At 44.2% G+C, this 24,201-nt stretch overlaps 1 long non-coding RNA gene across 1 annotated transcript in view; it reads left to right on the forward strand.

The window, feature by feature from the left end:
* LOC146871414 (uncharacterized) overlaps positions 1 to 24,201 on the forward strand; it is a 234,093-nt gene that overhangs the window by 105,606 nt on the left and 104,286 nt on the right. The window contains exon 2 of the long non-coding RNA XR_014959549.1: positions 11,532 to 12,815. This is a non-coding gene — a long non-coding RNA (uncharacterized LOC146871414). The remainder of the gene's footprint in view (positions 1 to 11,531; positions 12,816 to 24,201) is intronic.

Here is a 24,201-nt window from a genome sequence, read left to right on the forward strand (position 1 = left end):
TTATGTAAGCATGGAGTAATACGCACGTACGTTTTGCACCATTTTGCCCAAGTGTAAATCTTTAGTCAATATGTGGCACTTCAGCAAACCCCTTTTGTTCCCCTGTGTAATAACCAAGTGGTAAAAATGCTGCACATTCTAGTATTTGTCAAAAGCAGGCACAACCCGTCACCTCAGGGCAGGTTGAAGGAGCGTTAAGGATTCTGTCCAGACAGGAAGCGCACAGAAAACGTTCAGTACAGAGGAACTCTGTGTGAATATTCGTTCTTAGGAGGAAATTTAATCAGTTTTAAATGGGAGGTGGGTGCGGGGGTTTGGGTCGTGCCCATCCGAGGTATAGTGAGGACAAACTAATCGGTGTAGCAGCGGCATCATGCAGTATCCAGTCTGTCCTGAGAGAGTGCTGGGTCTTCAGTTTATGGAGTAAGAGTGCTGTGTATTGTGTCCAAGAAGATAAGGTGCGGACTGAGTACTGATTAAGGGGTGGGAGGAGTATGCAGGAGGGGTGAGAGAGCGACAAGAGAAACATAAGGAAGAGAATAGAGCGTGCGGAGGGAGAGAGAGAAAAGTAGTGGAAGAGGGGAGGAGGAGAAAAAGTGTAACACTTGGAGGAGAGAGAAATATATGGAAAGAGTGACGGGGAGATGCAGGGGGAAAAGAAAAGACAAACCACAAAGAAAGGAGAAAGGGGCCAACTAGAGTGAGGAAGCATAAAGAGTAAACAAGAGCAAGACAGGTAAATAATGGGAGGTGGAGAAAGAGAGAGAAAGAACGAAAGAGGAAGGAGGAAGAGAGGAGAGAGACAGAAGTGATAAAGAGAAAGAATAGAAGATGAAGATAGAGCAGGAGAGAGGAGCATAAAGAAAGAGACAGAGAGAAAGAGGAGAGTTAGAAGGATAGGGGAAGAGAGAAGAGGAGTCAGGAAAGACGAGAGAGAGAGAGAGAGAGAGAGAGACCAAGTGCTGCGATTTCTGTACTAAACACAAGATGATGGACGGAGTGCTGAAACTTTTCAACTACTCACCCCCAGTCAAGACAGCTGGGTTTAATCCATTGTTCTTTTTTTTGCTCACCATGCCACCCTAGTTTGGACTCAGTCATGTACATATCAGTCTTGACCCTGCTCCTCATGGGAACAGTCCAGCACAAACTGCCAGTTTGCTATGTCTGCCCTATGTGGGATGGGTATGCCCAGACGTGGGTCCCGTGTTCACTACCCCTACCAGATACAAGCTAGCCTGGCTGATGAGGGATGATACCCTGAAACTGGTTCTAGGGTGCTTGTTTCAGGTCCAGGGAAGACCCGGACTGGCAGTTCGGGCTGGACTGTCCCCATGGGGAGCAGCGTCAAGACTGATTTGCATATGGCTGGGTCTAACCTGGAATGGCGTGGCATGCAAATAAAATGGATTTAACAGAGATCTGTGACTGGGGGTGAATGTTTGATTTGTTCAGCATGAAGACTGAAGGTGGGGAGCTGGTTTCTGGTGTGTTAAACATGTAATACTCCCCTGTGTTTGGTTTCCAGTTCCCTGGGCGAGGCAGGTATGCCCGTTAAACATGTGGGTGCTGCTGAGCTCATGTCCTGGACTGGGAAGTTAATGTTTAAGGCTAATTTTCAGCACCTTGATCCTTTTTCATGTTTTTCATGTTTCCATATTGCCTCTTGGAGTCTTGGTACAGCACTGTGGCTAATAAAAAAAAAGCTTCCTTTGATATTACTCAGCAATGCAATGCATCTCAAAGTCTGTTATGAACCTCTGTGGTTATACTGAATAAGCAGCTACCTATGTTATATGACATCTCTTTATTAATGTTATAACTGCACTTTCACAATTGCTTTATTAACCTTCTTGCTTTCTCAAATTTGCTTGAAAATGCACCATTTGTCCAGTCTTTTTTCAAAATGTTCTCCCCCGAACCACCCTTAGGTGGTTTGGGCTCGCGGCGCTGTCGTGCAGTATGACAAAACTTTTACATCTAACCACTTTCAAATGTCACCATGCGCCACTGCTGTCTACACAAGTCTAAAAACATTCCATAGTTCCTCCTACATGGGGCGTAGACATTTTTCCCTGCATTTAGAAACAGTAATGCCATTTTTAGTTGGAAGTGCTAGGGCCATGGGGTTCAAGAGATGCATGGCTCGGTCTGCAGTCAGAGGAAAATGGCAAGGTGAGACTGGTTTAGTGGTCATCACCTGCCATTACATTCTATATTTCTAGGCTTTGGTGGTGCAATGAAAGAAGAGCAATAAACATACCTTCATTATTAATCTGAAAGAATACGCAAAAGTTATTTTAAGAAGTAAAATACTTAGTTGTTTCCAATTCGTAATAAGACTTGTCCCTATATACATCTATAACGCGACCGGGGAGAGCTTGCGAGGCATTGGTCACACCTGTGCAGAATTCGAACATTTCTGCTGAAACAAACTCCTAAAAGTCATCGAGTTCACAGAGTGAGCGCTAGAGTCAATATCTCCTATTCCCTCTTTACTGCTTTCCAAATCCTCTGTTTTCTCTACTTTGATCCCAAGTTACTCTGAACAGCGCTCAAATGCAGCTTCGTAGCACTTCAATAAACAACAACTAATATTATAAACCACCAACACACTTCACACAGACCACCAAAAAGATAAGGAATTCTGAATTATATTGAACCAGTGACTGACAGTTAAAAGGACACGGAACTCTTGTGATAGAAGGCCGCGATTACAATTGGGCCTGTAAATCCCATTAGTGGTGCAAACGCCTTTATTAGGTTTGCCCCAAACTTGGGTGCCACCTGCATGCAACCTTGGACCAGGCGAAAAAATGCACAGGTTGCGTTCCCCAAGCCGCGGTGTGCAGCCTACAGCTGTGTACAAATTGTGCACCCCCTGATTACTGCATTGCGGAGCAGTAGTGATGAGAGAGTGCAGAATCTGCACAAGCAATTTGCACAGGACGCTTGATCTGCAGTGCAGTCTCTGAATCCCGGTGTATTTCTTCATATGTCATGCCTGACGACGACTCGAGATCTGCACTGCACGCTCAGACCGGCGTTCCAATCACCTCTATGAAGTCTGGTAAGCAGATCAGCCACGTTACCATTTACGCATTAATTGTAGGCGGGAGCAATAGAGTAAGCCACAATTTCCAGAAAAGTCAAATCAGGTGGCGTAGCTTTAGTCAAGAAAATTGACACCCATCAATTTTCATTTGCAATCTACACACAGCCGTCGAGTGTGTCGACAGACACTAGCGACAGAGTGGGAGTTTACACTAGTCGCCTGCTGTTTATCCGTAGGTGGAACCTGAATGCAAGGTACACAATGCCAACTAAACAACAATGGCCGGGGTGCACACAAGGCTGCCCGGTAAGTTCTACAAACCATCACTTTGAAGAGCTTGAGGACATTAACAGAGAACTGCATGAGAAGCGGTGTGCTTTACTGGGTTTACTCACTGAGCTACTGATCAATTTGATTCCAATACAGCAGGATTGTGTGAACATTGAAGCGGTGTAACCCCTAGCGCGGTAACTCGCCTCTTCACCGGGCCTGCACAGATTCACATATAAACATTCGACCCCAAAAATTGTGATACATGAAATTTCAAGTACTGGCAACTTCCCAGGCCAATTCACGAAGCCCTCAAGGCTAAAAAAAAAGTACAAGTATGAATACTGCTTCTCAAACAATGTCACTCTTCGGTCACAATGTTGGGATGAAAGCTCCTTCATACACGTTTCCCTCGTTGCCAGTGTAAAAGAAGTAACAGAAGCGCGGCACAGAAAGCCCCACCTCATCCCACAGCGCGCAGTGCCCCACGAGCACCAAGGTCGGACTCTGGCGCCTATCTGCAGGGGCCGCGCGCCACTAGCATAGTCCACTAAAGGAAAACATAATTAAACAAGAAGATACAGGCATGCAAGTAGCATGTGCGGCGCAGCTCGTTCCCGAGCCAATACTCTATGGGAATTTCCTTGCAAAACAAGCATTTGCAATGCAATAGGTCTCGCATTTGCGAGAGTTGGAGCTATTGCCATTGTAAATGACAATGCCTTTTATTTATGTGTTTGGAAAAGCTGCATGCAGTGCATAAACACGCTCTTTGTACTTATAGTCCTTGCTTACGAAAAGGAAGGCTTGCAGTAAAAGAGGCCTAGTTACGACTGCAAGTACAAAGTGCATGTTTACGCACCTCTTGCAGGTTTTTAAAATACACAAATAAAAGGCATTGGTATTTACAATGCCAATAGCTCAAACTCTCACAAAGGCGAGGCCTATTGCATTGCAAATGCTCGTATTCTTACTGCGCAGTAGAACCACCCTTTGTGGAAAACAACAATCATGCCATGCCAGCTAGTCTTACAGGCATTCACACCCCTTTTTTGGTTTATTTGGGGTAGTTCGCGATTATGCCTCTGTAACCTTTTGACCACATAAGGTATCCACGCCAAATTTGCATCATTTTCTTCCGACATGATGGTGGGTTTGTGGATTCCCCTGGAGGGGATCCAGACATTAGCCAAAATACAGGTGCATTTAGTTTTCTGGGGGAAAAATGGGAAAAAAGGGCTACAAATTAAAGCGTCTGTTTTTTTCCCTGCAAATGGTATCAAAAAAAGGGGTTATGGTGTTGAAATCACCATCTTCCCAGCTTTCAGGGACAAGCAGACTTTTGTCAGAAAACCAACATTTTTTACAAAATGTTGGGGCATTTTTCTGGGACGTAGCCCATTTTTGCTATTTATTGTGCTTTCAAACTCTTTCCAGTTAATGGTAGAAATGGGTATGAAAGCAATACTGGATCCTGGGAAGCTATACATTTTAGACAAAATTCTGAATTCATCAAGGGGTCATTTGTGTAGATCCTTCAAGGTTTCTTTATAGAAACTAACCATTGAATATAGGAAAAATTTAAAATTAGTTGAAAAACAACGTTTTCACCTGTAACTTCTTCTAATTATGCCAGCTGTTTGAAAGCAATATACCGTTACATCCGCTGGATCTTTCTGGTCGTGGGGATATATAGGACTTGTAGGTTCACCAAGAACCCGACAAACCCAGAGCCAACAACTGAGAAGCGTCTTCCAATGTTTTTTTATAATGTACCGGGTATATAGCAATTAATTTGGGTAAATATATACATGGAAAAATCTATATGAAAACACCTATGTATTTCTGAAATTGGAACAAAATATAGAGTTTAGAAACAGTAGATATTTGCACATTTTCAAAATTGTGAGTACCCATACTAGCATGAGAATTATAGGTCATTTTTCAAAATGACTTCTTTTTTATACATTGTTTTACATTTGGAAGGCAGAAATGCATTGAAAGTCATTAGGTAACAACAGTTGGTCTACAATCCTGTGTTACCCTAAGTCTCCCGATAAAAATGGTACCTCACTTGTGTGGGTAGGCCTAGTGCCCGCGACAGGAAACGGCCCAAAACGCAACGTGGACACACCACAATTTCACAGCGAAAAATGACCCTTTTTTGGCAAAATACCTTGCTGTAGTTTTTAACCCTAGCTCTGCCGGCACCTAGGGAAACCTAGCAAACCTATACATTTTTGAAACGTAGACACCCAGGGAAATCCAAGATGGGGTGACTTGGCTGGCTCTCACCAGGTTCTGTTACCCAGAATCCCTTGCAAACCTAAACATTGTCCCAAAAAAACACATTTTCCTCACATTTCAGAGGTGGAAAGTTCTGGAATCTGCATGGATCCACAAAATTCCACCCACCCCGCGTTCCCCAAAGTGTTCTGAGAAAAATGGTACCTCACTTTTGTGGGAGTCCCAAGTACACGCGACATGAAACGGCCCAAAACGGGGGGATCACCTGGGTTTTTGGTCCCGTGCTTGGCCGCCAGCTAGGGAAACCTATCAAACCCACACATTTCTGAAAACTAGACACCCAGGGGGTTCCAGGGAGGTATGGCTTGCATGGATCCCCCAATGTTTTCTTACCCAGAACCCCCTGCAAACCTCAAATTTAGCTGAAAAAAATCACTTTTTCCACACATTTTTGTGTGGGAAAGTTGTGGTATCACCGGACAGACACGCATTTCCTACCACCCAGCGTTCCCCAAGGTCTTCCGATAAAAATGGTGCCTCTCTCGTGTGGGAGTCCCAAGTACCCGCAACAGGCTAGGGCCCAAAACGTATTGAGGGGACATCAAAATTGCCTATCACAAAACAACCTGATTTTGCAAGGGGGGTCACCTTGGTTACTCCAGTATTGGAGCTTTCATAGATTCACATGCCTGAATCATTCCCCGTCGTCGAGACGGGAGTCTCCGGTACATAAAAAAGCATTGCTTAGTAATATAGCAAACTGAAAAAAGGCCTAGGCCCATTTTCCGTTTGCAACCCATAACCTTCGTTATGTAAAAAAGGACTAAACTTGTCTCTGAACCAATCAGAGCCTCTCACCCTCTAGAACACTCCTGAGAGAACCTTCTGCCCCTCAGATTTTCTACCGCACGTTGTGCTAGGGAGTCTCCTTTGAGCTCTGCTCAATTCTACAGTTTAGTTCTACTTTCTTCTAGATTGAAGAGTTTATTCAACTGCTTTTTTCTTCACCAGCTCCTGAGAATGGCTGACAAGGAAAAGAAAAGTTTATTTAGAGCCTGCGCCACCTGTTCAAAGAAAAGGCTATATACAGACGACCCTCATAAGGATTGCATATACTGTTGTTACCCACACCATCAGGCAAAGGAATGTAAGGTATGTCGTACCTTTTCTAATAAAACGCTGAGGGATCAGGAAGGAAGGCTTTTGCTATGGCTTCAAAAACGTAAGACCAGGAAAGAGGTTGTGTCTAGTGACAGTGATGAGGCGTCAATGTCTTCTAGGAGATCTCAGAAAAGAAGCAGATCTCCTCAGACTCATACCTCAGGGGAAAAACCTGAGAAGGCTCTTAAAAAGACCACGATTGGGTCTTCAGGGCGCAGTCCCTCAAAATCTCCTCCACGTATGGAAAAGGAGAGCATGGGTCATGCTTCAGGGGTAAAACACATTAAGAGGACAAGCTCAGAGCCCTCAAAATCACCCCCTAAAGTTAAACATTCTCTTAAGAAGCCAGCCTCCACACCTCCTGAAGAGAAATTGGAGAAATCTATGTCGTCGACGGAAGCGTCGACGATAAAGGAGCGTCGTCGACGAAGAAAAGTGAGGTAAAACTTACTATTAAAGCTATATCTCCATCGACGATGGCGTCGTCAGCAGTGTCGACGACAAGACCTTCGACGACAACGGCATCGACGACGACCACGATTTCGTCAGTAGCCCCTCGCAATTGCATGTAAAGTGCCAAGAGGATGACTGGGAAGAGACGAATATGGGGGGTTTCAGGATCGTCCCCAGCAACACTATTGCAAGGAATACCAGGAAGAAATGGTGAGCGTTCCGTCTTCACTGCTAACGGATCTGCAGTTTATGTTAGATGACTATAAAAGGAGGCATCCTATACCTCATACTTCTCAAAGAATACTGGTGACTACATCTCAGCCACGCTCTATTCCAGGTACGCCAGTGCGACGGCAAGAGGTTTTACCGCAGTCCTTACCTATATCACCACTAGCACAACAAGATCCAGTGACCTCTGATGATGATGTACAGGAAGAGGGAGAGATAACAGACCCTAGTAAAGAATGGGACGATTATCTCATTCCGTTGCCTTCGTCTCCTTCCTCCAGAGGACATCGGGGGGTTCCATAATCTAATGGAGGGAGCTACAAAGAGATTTGCGCTCACCATGTCATCTGACAAGACGGAATTTTTCTTGTATGATTTCAAGGAGCCATATCGCAAGGCAGTTCGATCTCTCCTGATTGTCAGTCATTTATGGGAAGAAGGTCTCAAGGTCATGGAGACACCAGCAACGGTTACTCCAGTACTCGCAAGACTGGACAAGAAATATAAAGCGCCCTCGGATGCTCCAGCTTGTCTACTAGGCCACCCCAAGCCGGACTCAGTTATAACCCAGGCGGCTCAGCAAAAATGAAGGAATCCATCAGTTCCAATTACGACACCTCCCGACAGAGAGGGTAGGCGCTTGGACAATGCAGGGAAGAGATTTTCTTCCATGTCTGCCCTTCTAGTTAAGGCGGCGAATGCTCTGGCCATCCTGAGCAGGTATGATAGACAAATGTGGTGCGACCTCTCGCCTTACATAGACAGCATTCCAGATGCTGATAGACAGGAAGACAGAAAAATCCTCCAAGAAGGAGAAAGGACTTCGGCTGAAGTCATAGATTGCGCAATGGACATTGCGACCGTGGCCTTCAGATCTTTGGGAGGTGCAGCAGTCTTACGCCGACAAGGATGGCTGAGAGCAACAGCGTTTAGACCTGAAGTCCAGAATAAAATCTTGGACCTTCCCTTCAATGGAGAGGATTTGTTCGGGAAGCACATCGACGAGGCTTTGCAGAGTATCAAAAAAGATACAGACACTGCACAATCACTGGGAACGCTGCAATATAGGAAGGTTCCTTTTCGAGGCTCAAGAGGTAGGGGCCAATCCTCCTATAGAGGAGGTTACCAACAAGGCAGATACTCTTCTTACTCCACCTCATCTCAGCCATACCGTCAACAGTATACACAACGACAAACAGGAGGTTACACAAAATCTACTCTTAGAGTTCGAGGAGGTCGTCAGGGGAAGGACAATACCCGTCGACAATGACGACATTCTGAATCCGGCTACACCTATTCCTCTTATGTCACATGTTCCCCTGGGTGGAAACATTTCTTGCCATATTCAAAATTGGCAGCAAATAACTACGGACCAATGGGTCCTCAACATAATACAATTCGGACACACTCTAGAGCTTCTGCAAACGCCCCCTTGTACACTGCCAAAACACCAAGAGGTCAAATACTTACATCAGATGCGTCAAGAGATTCGGACAATGCTCCAAAAGGGAGCAATAGAACCGGTACCGAATTCTCAGAAAGGAAGGGGATTTTTTCCCCGCTTTTTTCTAGTCAAGAAAAACGTTCTCCAATGGCACCCTATTTTGGACCTCAGGTCCCTAAACACTTACCTCAAGAAGCAATCTTTCAGAATGGTTTCCCTCCAAGATATTCTGCTGCTATTAAACCCAGGAGATCATATGACCAAATTAGACCTACAGGATGCGTACTTTCACATCCCCATCTATCCTTCTCACAGGCAGTACCTTCGCTTCATGGTGGCCGGAGAACACTACCAATTCTAGGTACTGCCTTTTGGCCTGAAGTCAGCCCCGAGAATTTTTACGAAATGCCTGGCCCCAGTGGCAGCGGTTCTAAGGAAGCAGAAACACCAAATATTTCCTTACCTCGACGACTGGTTAGTCAAAGCGTCATCAGCAGCATTGGCCCGGTCGTCAACAACGGCTTGCGTGGAACTGTTTGCCAGATTAGGTCTGACTTTAAACGTAGAAAAATCATCTCTTCAGCCGACACGAAACATCAACTTCTTGGGAGCAATACTAGACACAGAGGTAAACAAAGCGTTCCCCTCCAAGGAAAGACAGCTGGGAATAATATCTCTATCCCAGACTTTTATAAAAAGAAAGTCTCTTTCAGTACGCAAGTACAAATCATTGCTGGGAACGATGTCATCTTGCATTCCCCTCGTACCTTTCTGCAGGCAAGAGTAACTGGTCCTTCAATGGCATCAGGTGGAAGGATCCTTCGATGATATACTTAGGGTGGTCCACGCGGCAACATGGAGGACCCAAAAACGGAACATCTCGCAGGGTCTTTCATTCCTTACTCAACCAGCCCCACTGGTGTTTACGACAGATGCGTCCTTGGAAGGCTGGGGAGCATTCCTTCAGGACCTCCAAGTCAGTGGTCGATGGAGGTTGCACGAACAGCAAATGCACATCAACCTCCTGGAACTCAGAGCCGTCCGATTAGCATTGTTAGCGTTCCTACCAAGGATACAAGGATCAGCTGTGTTAATAAGAACAGACAACACAACAGCAATGCACTATTTAAACAAACAGGGAGGAACAAGATCACTCTCCCTGTCTCAAGAAGCCCAAAGGATATGGGAATGGGCACTGCAACACAGGATATCCATAACAGCGGAACATCTTCCAGGGGACCAGAACATCAAGGCTGATACTCTCAGCAGGTTCAAATCCACCTGCCACGAATGGGAGATCGACCAAGGGAGTCTAAACAGCATCTTCCAAAGATGGGGAAAACCAACAGTAGACCTCTTCGCAACAGTGGAGAACAAAAAATGCCAGTTCTTCGCAAACTGGTTTCCCCAACGGGGATCTTGGGGGAATGCGTTTTTGATGGCATGGTCAGGCGTCTTTGCCTACGCCTTTCCTCCAATTCCCCTCCTGCCGCGGGTTCTTATGAAGATCAAAAAAGGACCGTACAAGATAATCCTGATAGCACCATGGTGGCCCAGGCAACACTGGTTCGCGGAGCTTCTATTACTGTCGGAGGAACGCCCGATTCGCCTCCAGCCAATACCGTCACTCCTGACGATGTTCCAGGGGGGAATACTTCATCCGGATCCGAAATCACTGCACTTAGCAGCCTGGCTCCTGAATACTGCGAATTTCAGCATTTAAACATCCCAACAGAGTGCAGAGACATACTATCTAGAGCCAGAGCGGATAGTACGAATAAAACGTACAGGATGAAGTGGAAGAGACTTTGTTTATGGTGCAAAAGATGTAACATTCATCCTCTGAACTAGGCAGCACACAAGATTATTCCATACATTTTGCTTTTGGCAAAGTCTGGTTTTAAAGCTAAGCTCATTAACAACTTTTTAAAGCAACAAACAATTTCTGATTGGACTTATATTTTGTTTATTTTTCTAAAATGTCATTAATTTTATAGAACTTTATAACACACAGTTGAAATGAACGTTGTACATGGGACTAGACCGAGGGTGGTGGCTTTTTTGGTAATTTTTTTGTTTGCGGGTAGCATCATTGGATAATAGTTATATGTAAAGGGGGTTAATAACGGGACATACACAGGTTTAGTGAAAATATACATGATAAGGGTTATGCTTGCCAGTAGATGAACCTCGTAACAACAACAGTGTATCATGGGCTCTGTAGTTCTGTTGACGCAGGGACGTAGTTTGAAAGAATCAAGGGTGTTTATTGGACGAACAGAAATGGGTGGGGTTATTAGACAGGTGTTTGAAATAGCATAACATTGCGAAGTGTTTACAACGTTTTAAAACACGAAAGGAAGCAGTCAACAAAATTTTGAAGGTACGGGTTTGTGTGAAAAGGTTGTGTATATGTAATACCTGGTTTGCATATTTGCGGGGGAACTGTTTAATGAGCTTAATGAGTTGGACTTTTGTTCAACACGGGAGTCGCAAGAGCTAGAGTAGGTATTTACCGAGTTAAAGGTACATCACTAATTTTGTGGGTATTATGTTGATTATGGGGTGAACCTTTGTTACAGATAATGTATTGTTATCTTTCTTTTATGCATGAACAGACACTAATTAGAGTTGTTTAAAGACAGAAGTTAATCAATGTGTTTTATTTTGTAGATAACCCCTGACGAAGGGCCAGACTAGGCCCGAAATGCATTGGGTAATGAAAAGTACTTGTTAAGGAGGACCTATGTATCATTCCATGCTGCAGATCAAGGCCTGTATTGGCATGTCTACAAGCACTAAGGATTTAATGTAAAACATGGTGTCCAACATTTGTCCGGATAAAAATGAGTGACGAATTGAAAAAGTGGATTAAATGGAAATAAAACTTTTTGACAAAATCCGATTAATTTGCGGCATTTTTCATATGCCCTTTTGAATGCTGTGCGTCCGAAGTGGGGTGGAGTCTCGCCCCACATCTCTCTACTTGTCTTCCACGTGGTCGGGCAGTCCACGATTTCGGGCTTGCACGCACATAGCAATTTAAATGACATAAACAAGGGAAAACTTGGAAAAAAGGTGTGCACTCTGTCATTTTCTACGGTATTTAAAGTCTGGTTTGGCTCATGCATCTAGAAAGGTACACATAGCCGCAATATCACGCTATAGAAGGACTTCCTCTGGACCATCTCTGTGGTCCGCAAGAATCATCAAACAATTCATGAAAGGTTTGTTCTGGGTTTTTCCTCCAGTAAAGCCTCCACCACCTCTCTGGCAATTGAACATTGTTCTTTCCCAGTTAATGAAAGAGCCTTTCGAGCCAATACACAGGGCAGATCTTAAATTCCTGTCGTGGAAAGTTGCACTTCTCATCGCGCTCACTTCAGCCAGGAGAGTGGGGGAAATGGCTCTCATGGTCCAAGACCCTTTCTTACAATTCAAGGAGGATAGAATGATACTCCGGACTAATCCAAAAATCATTCCAAAAGTACCAACTGATTTTCATTTAAATGAGCCACTAATTCTCAAACGATTCTTTCCTCAACCAACAACAGCGGCAGAAAGAGCTCTCCACTCGCTGGATGTCCAACGCTGTCTAAAGTTCTATTTGCAAAAAACGAAACCTTTCCGCAAGTCTTAACAACTTTTTGTCACCTTCAGCGCACCCAGGAAGGGTTTCCTTTTATCAAGAAGGGGAATTGCCAGATGGATTTCCAGTGCGATACACTATTGTCATCAGGCAGCTGGGCGACCTCTAAATGCACGAGTCCGTGCCCATTTGACAAGAGCAGTGTCCACCTCTACTGCTTTGTTTGCGGGAGTGCCGATCCAGGATATCTGCAGGGCTGTGACCTGGACAAGTACGCACACCTTCGCCAGGCATTACTGCTTGGATGCAGCCACAGGAAGAGATGTGGCGGTGGGAGAAGCGGTGCTGAGGAACCTTATACAGTAACGGTGAGCCCTCTTTACCATCCCTCCTTCCTTTATTGGTTACATTTGCGCATTTTATTGTTGTTTATTGTATTAGATGCAATTTTCAGAGTATTTTTTATGTGTGTATTGGTATAGGAAGACCGCTTTTATCACACTACATATGTTCCCTTGTTCCAGGTCTTGGGTAACAAAAAATGTGCAATGATTTACTGCTCGCTATTCTGATTCAGGCATGTGATTTCATGAAAGCTCCAATACTGGAGTAAGAAAACAAGTTACTTACCTGTAACTGTAGTTCTCCAGTATTGGAGCTTTCATAGATTCACATGCGTTCCCCAAGGTCTCCCGATAAAAATGTTGCCTCACTCATGTGGGAGGCCCAAGTACCCGCGACAGGCTAGGGCCCAAAACGTATTGAGGGGACATCAAAATTGCCTATCACAAAACAACCTGGTTTTGCAAGGGGGGTCACCTCAGTTTTTGGCCCAGTGCTCGGCGGCCAGCTAGGGAAACCTATCAAACCCACACATTTCTAAAAACTAGACACCCAGGGGTGTATTAGGGAGGTATGGCTTGCATGGATCCCTCAACGTCTTCTTACCCAGAATCCCCTGCAAACCTCAAATTTAGCTTAAAAAAATCACTTTTTCCACACATTTTTGGGTGGGAAAGTTGTGGCATCACCGGGCAGACACGCATTTCCTACCATTCAGCGCACTTTTCAATACTTTTGGGCCCTAGCCTCTCGCGGGTACTTGGGCCTCTCACACAAGTGAGGCACCACTGTTATCGGGAGACCTGGGGGAACGCTGGGTGGTAGGAAATTTGTGCCAGCCTGGTGATGCCACAACTTTCCCACACAAAATTGTGTGGAAAAAGTGATTTTTTCAGCTAAATCTGAGGTTTGCAGGGGGTTCTGGGTAAGAAAACGTTGGGGGATCCTCACAAGCCATACCTCCTTGGAACCCCCTGGATGTCTAGTTTTCAGAAATATGTGGGTTTGGTAGGTTTCCCTAGCTGGCCGCCAAGCACGGGGCCAAAAACCCAGGTGACACCCCTTGCAAAACCAGGTTGTTTTGTGATAGGCAATTTTGATGTCGTCTCAATACTTTTGGGCCCTAACCTGTCGCGGGTACTTGGGCCTCCCACACAAGTGAGGCACCATTTTTATCGGGAGACCTGGGGGAACGCTAGGTGGTAGGAAATTTGTGTCAGCCCAGTGATCCCACAACTTTCCCACACAAAAATGTGTGGAAAAAGAGGTTTTTTCAACTAAATATGAGGCTAGCAGGGCATGTTGGGTAAAAAAAAAGCAGAGCAGTGAGAGCCACACAAGTCATTCACCCTTGTACTTCCCCCCTTTGTCTACTACTCAAAAATGTGAAGGTTTGCCTAGGTGACGACTGAGCTAGGGCAGAAAGTCCCCTGCTACCCATTTTGACAATAAAAAAATCTTACAAAAGGCCATTAAACCACCACAAATATAAATCTAACTCTAATTTGATAAAGCTAATCCACCACTTACACTGGTTGGTTTTAGCACCTCCAGAAACGCTGGCTTCAAAGCACAAATACTTATCAAAGTATAAAAATATTGAAGCCAAGCCTTCTGAAGGTGAGCCATTAAGCCACTTCACGGCACCAACCGCTTTATGGTCTATTCACACGCCATTCACACACCACACAAAAGACTTCCATACTGCCAGCCATGGGCCCAAACAACCAAATCACTTCCACTCACACAAACATATCCCCGTCATGCAAGGGCCCATCACATTCATATGCCACAAGACATAATTAGTTTGACTACATTTTACCACCTGTCAAGTCTCCCCCTCCTTCTCCTGAACGTTACCGAACGCATGCCGAGTGAGCTTTTAACACTGGCTTACAAGACACCCACATGAGGCTCAGGAAGACATGTCTTTCATGCGCCTTTGGTGCACTCACTATGCTAAATCCAACTCCTTCCAGTTTGTGGATGCAAGTTGGGGGGTGCACGAGTATGCCGCACAAACATTCCTCGAGCTGAGCAAGCATATCTACTTTTGAAACTAAGGCAAACATGCTAGAAATTTTCAAAAGATATCTTCATAAACTATGAACGGATGAATGTGAAACACGGGTAGTCAGTGACAACGTAGCATATGTCCAATCCACCATTATGCGCAGTGACTATAATGCACTTATCATACAGCAAACTGACCATCTACTAAGTTCTAACGGAGGATGAACATGGCAAGCAGCATTGACCCATAAGTAATACAGTAAATTCAGTGTGAGTGTGGCAGCAATGGATTTGAATCCATGGGTGAAGATGAAGTCTGGATGTGTATCTATACTATCTTTACTATCTGCCTTCTACCTTTGCAATATTCCTCGGAAAGCGCACCTACCGTAAGCTTTTCTAACCCATTCATGTGTCTGTCCTGAGAGTCCTGACTAATCCTGTCCATTTGTCAAGAGACCCTATACTAATGCCTTCCATCTCTAGCTACTTGAAGCTTGAGTGAACATTTCTGTCACGTGCTATCAATGCTCTATCAAACTCCTTCCAGTTTGTGGATGCAAGTTGGGGGGTGCCCGAGTATGCCGCTAAAACATTCCTTGAGCTGAGCAAGCATATCTACCTTTGAAACTAAGGCAAACATGCTGGAAATTTTCAAAAGCTTCAAAAAGAGAACATAATAAACTACGAAGAACGGTTGAATGTGAAACACGGGTACTCTATGACAACGTGGCATATGTTCTGTCCACCAGTATGTGCAGCGTGGGGACTATAATGCACTTGTCAATTGGTGAACAGAACAACTACCACGTTCTAAAAGCAAAGGTGTTGAGAAGTCCATGATTTCCTAAAGTAGAGGAAGAAATATTCTGCAGCTGCTTGCGTTGTGAAGGAGTGGCCCACAGACAGTAGGTATCCATTCACACCATTTGAAAGGTTTTCCCTTTTGGCAGCTGCACCTCAGTCAATTTCCCAGAATTTTGCTTTAGTGTAATACAACATAAAGCAAGTAGGAAAACAGAACGCAGGCTTACTTGGGCACTGGGGACAGTAAACACGAGTCTCCTGCCTCTTTCCCTGCATCGAGCACACTTTACAGCGATGACATGGTCGCACCTTTTTGGGTGTTGCAGGAATTTTATGAGCAAAGTGTCGCTCCTGCAGCCTTCCCACGTCCTCCAGAACACATGAAGTGGAGGCTGCTGCTTCTGTAGCAGTGAGACTTTCAATCACAGACAACTGAAAGTCAAGGAAAGACATGAATCTTCCTGTGGTGATCTCACGATAAACAACATACGCATTGTATGTTGCCATCTGGATCAGGTGTGTAAACAGTTTCTTATACCAAGTGCGAGTTTTATGACTCGCATTGTATGGCTGAAGAACCTGGTCGTTCTTGTCCACTCCGCCCATGTACTTGTTGTAATCAAGTATACAGGTGGGCTTGTGGACTTCAGCCATCTGACCCCAAACCGTGACAGGGGAAGTGCTCTCAGCATGAATTGTAGTGAGCACGTACACATCACGCCTATCTGAGAACTTGACTGCGAGCAGTTCGTTTGAACGCAACGCAGTGCTCTGGGATTTCTGAAGCTTCTTGCAAACAAGCTCCTGCGGGAATCCTTTGCAGCGACAACAAATTGTACCGCAAGCCACGGTGCCAGCTTTGTAGAGCTCACTGAACAGCTCTACTCCTGTATAGAAATTGGCTGGACAAGCTCCCATATGATCTTTCCTGTGATCCCAAGCGTGGGAGGGCAACCTACAGGGTTAAGAGTTGTGTCCTTCTCTGTATACACTCTCAAGCTGTACACATAGGCAGTCGAGCTCTCACACAGCATGTACAGCTTGATGCCATAGCGAGCGCGTTTGCTCGGAATGTACTGCCTAAACAGCAACCGCCCTTTATACCGGATCAAGGACTCATCAATGGCTATATTCTTTCCAGGAGTATAAACCTCTGGAAACCTGGCAGACAAATGTTCCACAACAGGCCGAATTTTGAACAACCTGTCAACCGGGGCAATGCAGCAGAATTGTCATTGAAATGTAGCATGCGCTGCAATAGCAAAAAACGATCTCTGTTCATGTCTGGTGCAAAGATGGGGGTTAACCAAACCGTGCGAGTAGACCAGTAGGATAGCAAGGTTGGTTTATGCACTACCCCCATTTTAAGTGTGAGGCCCAAAAATATCTTCAACTCCCCTAAAGAAGAGGGAGTCCACTTGCGCGCCCTAGAATGAGGCCCAAGAGTGCCTCCTTGCTCCCTCAGAAATTGTTTGGCATGCAAATGTGTTTGCTGCACAATTTCGCCAAGGAAGTCAACATCCAAAAAGAGATGGAAGTAGTCAATTGGCAAAAAATTTGCCGTATCGACTTTACATTCAGCGTCACCAGTGAAAGGCGGAATGTAGGGCTGAACTAAATTTGGAGGCTGCCAAAACAGCACTCCGTCTGTGCTTGCGGCCGCACGTGCCTGCACTCTGGGTTGCTCTAACCTGTTACTGGTGTCCTGCTGCACAGACTGTGCTGGCAAAGGGACAGCACGACTGACATTGTCTCCTCCAGAATAGCTGGAAGATTAGTCGTTGGATGGATCTGCGCCGACTGAAAAATCACTTCCAGATTCGGCTCCATTGTCCTCTCCCTCAGATGCTGTCTCAGTATCTGCTGTCTCAGTCTCTGATCCTGCCTCAGAGCTGGACTCCAGAACCAGACTTAGGGCCTGGGTAGCATTCATCCAATGATATGCCATTTCTGCTAGTGCCTAAAACTATCCTTTTAAAATACTATCCTATGTAGAAGGCAGATAGGTTGTTGGTTTTAAAGTGTAGGTGGGTGTGTGCGTGAGTGAAGTGTTTAACAGTCAATAATGACGAAGTCACCTTACCTTTGTGAAATCCGTACGCTCTCCAAAAAGACTAAGAAAGAGAGAAAAAAGACACAGTATTACTTTACTTTGCCACATACCCATCATCGCAGCCTTTTAGCACTGGTGGAAGCCAGTGCGACCATCATTTTGGCTCCAAGATGCCTATGGGTGAACGTGTGCCTTACAGTTGCACACTATGACCTCCTTTGACTCCCTCACTAACATCCTTACAAACGTGCCCCTCATCTCTCCATAGCCCCTCTCTCATATACATTTCATCTGTTTCAAAGTGTTTCTACTGCGTGGCTTTACTAATCCACTTAGCTAATCACATAATACAGAACTGTTCTTTCCAGCATGCCCTTTATGGCATCAAAACTGCCACAAGAAAAAAGTCAGATATCTCGATCTAGCAGTACCACACTTTACTGCCTTTCATGTAACTTCAAAGAGACTCAATATAGTTCTTTCAGTCTCATATTTTCAGCACTTGGAAATCTCTCTGTAAAAATATATATATATATATCAAACAATTAATTCCCAATGTCACCGCGCTCAATACCTGGTGCAGGCAGCAACCCGATATTCAAATTCAGAAACACAAAGGATGCCGCACTCCAGAGACCGGTTTCAGAGTTGCTTTATTTTCACCACCACTACCACCAGTCGTGGTGAAAATAAAGCAACTATGAAACCAATCTCTGGAGTGCGGCATCCTTTGTGTTTTTGAATATATATATATTCACTGAAAAAACCATAGGTTTCACACATGTTATAGTTAGCTGGAAATTTTACTGATAAAAAACCAATGAAATTCCCCCGTTATAGTTACTGTAGGCAACTATAACTCACGCGACCGCAATCCTCTGCTGATGCTAATACTGTATTTAGACACTTATTTGCCCATGTCTTCTTCCATTAAATTTTAGCTATACATATATTACAAATATTTTTTTTTCATAAAGACACATATGTCATCAGCAGAGGATTACGGTCGCGTGAGTTATAGTTGCCTACAGTAACTATAACGGGGGAATTTCATTGTTTTTTTATCAGTAAAATTTCCAGCTAACTATAACATGTGTGAAACCTATGGTTTTTTCAGTGAATTTGTACGGTTTTTTAAATGCTAAGTTACTTTACGCCATTTGTGGCGTGCGCGCCCACTTAACGCAGTTCGTTCCATGCGCGCACGGTGCGCTTCGCGCACCGTGCGCGCACAGTGAGCACGCGGTGCGCTTCGCGCACCGCGTGCCCACATTACGCTAGATGGGCCATGAACGCACGATGCGCTTCGCGCACCGTGCGCACAAAGTGAGCACGCGGTGCGCTTCGCGCACCGCGTGCCCACATTACGCTAGATGGGCCATGAACGCACGATGCGCTTCGCGCACCGTGCGCACATGGAGGACATATGATGAGCAAACTCTTAAATCTGCTTTTCATTTATTTTTTTTTATTTTTTTTACCGTACGCTTACCGTAAGCTTACGGTACGCGTACCCCGTGATTTTTTTTAAAATCAATATATGTTTTTTTTGTACTTTTCTGTCCTTCTTTGACCCCCTTACAAATGTTAGGGGGTCTGTAACTCTCCTCATTGCCCCCTTTCCTTGTTTTCTCTGTTTTTTTTCTGAGTGAAACACACAAAATGGCGGCCGCCGCTTCCTGGTTTCGGCCGATTCGAATGTTTACTAAGATCTAAGAGCCAATCAGAATCGCGCTCGCGCACGCCATGTTTCTTCCGTACGCTTACCGTAAGCTTACCGTACGCGTACCCCGTGATTTTTTTTAAAAATCAATAAATGTTTGTTTTGTACTTTACAGTCCTTCTTTGACCCCCTCACAAATGTAAGGGGGTCTGTAACTCTCCTCATTGCCCCCTTTTCTTGTTTTCACTCTTTTTTTTTCAGAGTGAAACACAGAAAATGGCGGCCGCCGCTTCCTGGTTTCGGCCGATTCGAATGTTTACTAAGATCTAAGAGCCAATCAGAATCGCGCTCGCGCACGCCACCGTACGCTTACCGTAAGCGTACGGTAAGCGTACCGTAAGCGGGCTCAGATATATATATTGATTTAAAGGCTATTTTCTCAGAATCTACTGAACAGATTTACACCAAACCTACAAAAGGCACTTCCTTGACCTAGGGACTACCTCTCTGCCAAATTTTGAGTAATTCTGTTCAGCCGTTCGGGCTGTAGCTCGTTCTAAAGGTCCTATGGAAAAATGCATGGGAAAAACGTGTTTTGGGACCCCCCTTTTATCTCAGCCCCCGCTTGACGGATCCCCCCGAGACTTTCAGGGTAGGAGCGGAGCGTAGCGCCCCACCTATTTTGAGAAATTCGCGAGGATTCGTCGACCGGCGCCAAAGTTATTCAAAATAGAATGTTGAGGTTTTCCTATGGAAACGTGGTCCTAACTATAACTACCTACTGGCGACCGCCAGTAGGTAATATATATAAATTCACTGAAAAAACCATAGGTTTCAGACATGTTATAGTTAGCGGAAATTTTACTGATAAAAAACCAATGAAATTCCCCCGTTATAGTTAGTGCAGGCAACTATAACTCACGCGACCGCAATCCTCTGCTGATGCTAATACTGTATTTAGACACTTATTTGCCCATGTCTTCTTCCATAAATTTTTAGCTATACATATATTACAAATATTTTTTTTTCATAAAGACACATATGTCATCAGCAGAAGATTGCGGTCGCGTGAGTTATAGTTGCCTGCACTAACTATAACGGGGGAATTTCATTGGTTTTTTATCAGTAAAATTTCCGCTAACTATAACATGTCTGAAACCTATGGTTTTTTCAGTGAATTTGCAAGGTTTTTTAAATGCTAATTCCTAACTATAACGTGTGTGAAACCTATGGTTTTTTCAGTGAATTTGTACGTTTTTTTAAATGCTAAGTTACTTTACGCCATTCGTGGCGTGCACGCCCACTTAACGCAGTTCGTTCCGTGTGCGCACGGTGCGCTTCGCGCACCGTGCGCGCACAGTGAGCACGCGGACAATAATATGCCATGCACAGAGAGTGTTTTTTTTTTTTTATTAAAATGTTTAGCGTAAGCGCACCGTACGCGTACGGTAAGCGTAATCGGCGAAATTTTCAAAAAATAAAAATTTACCGTTTTTGGCCTTGGGGGATCTTTGAGGACTCAACTAACATGGCTATGTGCATGGGCGCTGTCTAAACAGCCCCTTTATATGTTTTTTGCCTTTGTTTACAGCCCCCCCCTCAGAGTGCGAGAGAGAAAATGGCGGCCGCCGCTTCCTGGTTTCGACCGATTCGAATGTTTACTTAGATGTAACAGCCAATCAGAATCGCGCTCGCGCACGCCACCGTACGCGTACGGTAAGCTTACGGTAAGCGTACCGTAAGCTGGCTCAGATATATATATTGATTTAAAGGCTATTTTCTCAGAATCTACTGAACAGATTTACACCAAACCTACAAAAGGCACTTCCTTGACCTGAGGACTACCTCTCTGCCAAATTTCTAGTAATTCTGTTCAGCCGTTCGGGCTGTAGCCCTGTCTAAAGGTCCTATGGAAAAATGCATGGGAAAAACGCGTTTTGGGACCCCCCTTTTATCTCAGCCCCCGCTTGACGAATCCCCCCGAGACTTTCAGGGTAGGAGCGGAGCGTAGCGCCCCACCTATTTTGAGAAATTCGCGAGGATTCGTTGACCGGCGCCAAAGTTATTCAAAATAGAATGTTGCAGATTTCCTATGGAAACAGGGTCCTAACTATAACTACCTACTGGCGACCGCCAGTAGGTAATATATATATATATATATATATATATAGTATCTACTGGCGGTCGCCAGTAGATAGTTATAGTTAGGACCGTGTTTCCATAGGAAATCCGCAACATTCTATTGGGAATACCTTTGGTGCCGATTGACGAATCCTCGCGAAATTTTCAAAATAGGTGGGGCGCTCCGCTCCGCTTGTACCCTGAAAGTCTCGGGGGGATTTGTCAAGCAGGGGCTGAGAAAAAAGGGGGGTCCCAAAACGCGTTTTTCCCATGCAATTTTCCATAGGGACCTTTAGTCTAAGGTACAGCCCAAACGGCTGAACAGAATTACTTTAAATTTGGCAAAGAGCTAGTCCTCAGGTCAGGGATGTGCCTTTTGCATATCTGGTGTCAATCCGTTCAGTAGTTCCTGAGAAAATCAAAAGTAAAATCATATATATATCTGGGCGGAGCCTAACCACACATCTCATCGTGGGATCTGATTGGCTGTCATCACTTCATCCAAGAAGTGTTGGCAGCCATCTTGGGACCAATATTCATGATAGCACCTCATTAAAAAGCCTTGCAGTTAATAGAAGATTTTAAGACTTTAGTTACATTATAAATCATTTGTTGATGGTACCATACTCATTTTAGGAATTGTGGTGTGTTCTAAGGTGATTTTACCATGTGATAAGCCTTCTGCTGTGATATCATGAATCATGTTTGAGAGAAAACTATTTTCTCATGCTTTTCCCACAGAGGTTTGGAAGGTGATCAATAAGCTAAACTGAGAGCATATTTTCTGTAAATTCACATTATCTTTCTCAGTCATGGGAGAATGAAGTCTGCCATTCTCAGTAAAACATGTATATCCAACAAGGGCAGAGACTGTCAGTTGATTCCTTTGTGTTCTACTGCAGCTTCCCAGGGTGTTCTAAAGAACAACTAGAGCGCTAACAGTCCTACTTATGACAAAAGTATGGCACACCTGAAGCCATCTTGGTTGGAATAAAGTGGTAACTCTTAAAACATTTAATTTAAAAAGGAACAAAATGAGGGGGTTCATTTTGCCATAGAAAGTATGATTAGTGCTGCAGAAAGAAAAATTAGGGCACATTTTGAGTGACTTCTCAAATCCTCTTCTATTTCATTAAAACATTCTGACATGCAGACGGAAACATGCACTTTCAATACCAGCAGCAGACTTCCCTGGTGAGCAGTAGCTTTACTACAGTGATCTAATAAGCAACTAGAGTGCTAACATTCTGAATTTATGGCAAATGTGTGACACATCTGAATGCCTTCTTGATGGAATCAAAGTAAAAAACTGAAAGGGTTTCCTACTGAGGAGACTGTAGTAAATGAGGAAATTAGGAAACATCATAACAAATAAGTCTCCCAAAATGGCCACCAGAGACAAAAGAGCCCAAATGTAGCTCAAATATCACCGAGATGTAGCCCAAGTATAGCCCAATGACAGAATGTCCCAGAGTGTTCTAACGAACAACTAGAGCGCTAACAGTCTTACTTATGACAAAAGTATGGCACACCTGAAGCCATCTTGATTGGAATAAAGTGGTAACACTTAAAACATTTAATTTACAATGGAACAAAATGAGGGGGTTCATTTTCCCATAGAAATTATGAATAGTTCTGCAGAAAGAAAAATTAGGGCACATTTTGACTTCTCAAATTCTCTTCTATTTCATAAAAATATTCTGACATGCAGACTGAAACATACACTTTTAATACCAGCAGCAGACTTCCGTGGTGAGCAGTAGCTTAACTACAGTGATCTAATGAGCAATTGGAGTGCTAACATTTAGAGTTTATGGCAAATGTGTGACATATCTGAATATCTTCTTGGTGGAATCAAAGTAAAAAACTGAAAGCATTTCCTACTGAGGAGACTGCAGTAAATGAGGAAATTAGGAAATTTCATAACAAATAAATCTCCCAAGATGGCCACCAGAGACAAAAGAGCCCAAATGCAGCACAAATATCACCCAGATGTAGCCCACATGTAGCCCAATGACAGAAGTGTGCAAAACACTTATTTTTTGTGTATTTGCAGTTTTATATAGTGCAGACTTGTCAGGTATTGGAGTGCTTTACATGAGCATTGGTACATCACACAAGATCAAATTTATTCTGGTTGTAGACATGGGGAGATTAAGTGATTTGACCAGAATCACAGAATGTTGAGCTGAAGCAGAAACTCCAACCTGGTTCCCCAGTTGCAAAGTCTGCAGCTCTGGAAGTAACACCACATCCTCTCCCCTAGGTGCAACATTTAATCAAGTGGTCAACTGGATAAAAAAACATAAAGATTACAAATAATTTAAAAGTTCTTTGTCGCTATTTGAAAACTCAGAAAATATGTCCTCATTTTAGTTTTTTAGAGCACTAACCATAATTTTGATGCAAATAAGACCCTCTCATATATGTAATTTCTAAAGGAAATACTCTAGGTATTACAGTTTTGATTACATCAAGATGACATCAGGCGTTGCACACTTTTGTAATAAATATAGAATGTTAGCAATCTAGTTGTTCATTGGGATACTGTTGAGAGGCAGAGGCCAGGGGCACAGACTCTGAAAATTGAAGGCAGGTAGGAGAGTGCAGAGGCAACAAATTGACAACACTGGGCAGGCAGGAAGGGCAGTGGCAGCACAACAGACTATGGAGGGCAGTGGAAATGGGGGCAGGGGCAACAAACCAACAATACAGGACTGGCAAGAGAGGCTGTGGCAATATAATAGACCATTGT

The sequence above is a fragment of the Triturus cristatus genome, chromosome 1_1 (assembly GCF_964204655.1).
Source record: "Triturus cristatus chromosome 1_1, aTriCri1.1, whole genome shotgun sequence".
NCBI lineage: Eukaryota > Metazoa > Chordata > Amphibia > Caudata > Salamandridae > Triturus > Triturus cristatus.